This window comes from Fonticula alba, assembly GCF_000388065.1.
Source record: "Fonticula alba strain ATCC 38817 unplaced genomic scaffold supercont2.4, whole genome shotgun sequence".
NCBI lineage: Eukaryota > Rotosphaerida > Fonticulaceae > Fonticula > Fonticula alba.
The window spans coordinates 2,390,284-2,392,012 of record NW_009242974.1 but is presented as its reverse complement, the minus strand read 5'-3'; positions in this window follow the sequence as shown (position 1 = coordinate 2,392,012).

Genomic DNA, 1,729 nt, shown 5'->3' with positions numbered 1-1,729 from the left:
GGGGGGGGGACGGGGGGCAGGGCAGGGCAGGGGGATTGTATGCGCGCCCGGTCCTGGGGAAGGCATGCGTCTCTACCTGCTGTTGGCCCACCCTCCGGTGCCTGGCCCCACCCGCACCCGCCGGCTGGCTTATTGGACTCAGGGGGCCCCTTGCGAGTGTCCAAACATGCTGGCGTCGGCCGACGCCCCGGCGCCGCGGAGGCGCGGGGAAGGAAGGGGTTACATGCTCATGGGAGGATGTGATCAGCCAAGCAGCCAGGCAGCCAGGCAGCCAGTGCCGCCCCCGGGCCCCGTCTCCCTCCGCGCTCCCCGCCCCCCCGCCTCCCCCCCCGCGGTCTTTCGCGGAGGTCCCTCCTCACGCAGTATTCCGTGCCGTCCTGGTGTCGAAAAATGCGGGGTCCACCGCCCCCCCGCCCCCCCCCCCCCTCCCCGCGCGAGGACGCCGGGAACATGTGTGTGAGGGTTGCTCGCGGTGCTTCTCCGCGTGCTCGCCGCCCCACGGCAGCGCACATGCCAGCGGCCCCCCTCCGACTCCCAGGCTGAATGGCGAGACACCGCAGGAGGGTTTCTTCGCGTGCCCGGCCCCACTCGGGCATCCGCCGGCGCCGGTCTCCCCGCATGCTCAGGCCGCCTGTCCGTGCGCATGTCTGCCCACTTGGGCCTGTGTGTAAGAGGCCCATGCGTGTGTGTGTGTGTGTGTGTGTGTGTGAGCAGGTGGCCAGGGATGAGCGTCTCGGTGCCGGTCCGACCGGCCTCCCACCTAAACATGCGTCGGCAGAGCGCTTGGCGCCGGGTAGGCAGCCGAGATGGGTGCACCCAATCCGCAGGTCCTGTTGAGTTACTCTTTCTCTTGTTCCTGTTTTAGCTGTTTCTCTATTTTTTTCTCTCTTTCTCTCTTTTTTCTTTTTTTATTGTTTCCTTTGTCCCTTGTTTTTTTTCTTCCTCTATTCCCTATCTTCCGTGCTTGATTAGTCCAAGGGTCCCTGGCACATGCTGTCGCAGCCGCTCCCCCCCCCCCCCCCCTGCCCCCGCAACCAGAGCGCCTTTTGCCGGGGGGTGGTGCTGATTCGGGGATGTCCGGCTGCTGCACCCTCCCCTTTCTCTCCTCTGGGCCTTTTCTCCGTTCCCCCCCCCCCCATTTATACCCTTGTTTCTTCATCTCTTTTCTTCGTCTTTTTTCTCTTTTTCTCTTCTCTTTCTTCTTCTTCTTCCTCTTTTTTCCTCCTCTTCTCTCTTTCCCTCTCTCCCTCCTCCCCCCTTCCTCTCCCCCTCCCCTCCTCCTCTCTCTTTTTGCCCTCCCCCTTCCCCCCCCCCCCCCGATACCGCCTCACTCACAGTGGCACTGTGTACTGCGCGCCCCCCCATTTTTCCTGCCTCCTCTTCTTTCCCTCCTCTCTCCTCCCCCTCCCCTTCCCCGGGCGTTCGATCTCCCCGTTCCGGGCGTCGCGCGCTGGGGTCGTCTTCTCCCTCCTGACGCACGGTCTGGACGTCTCTTGCTCTCCGTGTGCTGTCCACCCCTCCCTTTGTTCCACTCCCCCCCCTCTCTCCTCTCCTCTCCTTTCCTTGCCCCTTTTTCCCGCCCAAGCATCCCCTCTCACGCGAGAGAAAGCCCCCAAGGGTCCCGGTGCTGGCCGAGCGCGCATCCCCGCTCCGCCCTCCACCTCCTACTTGCTTCTCCTGTGAGGCCGACTCCCAAGTAGGTGCGTTGCCCTCTGGTCCCCCCCCCCCC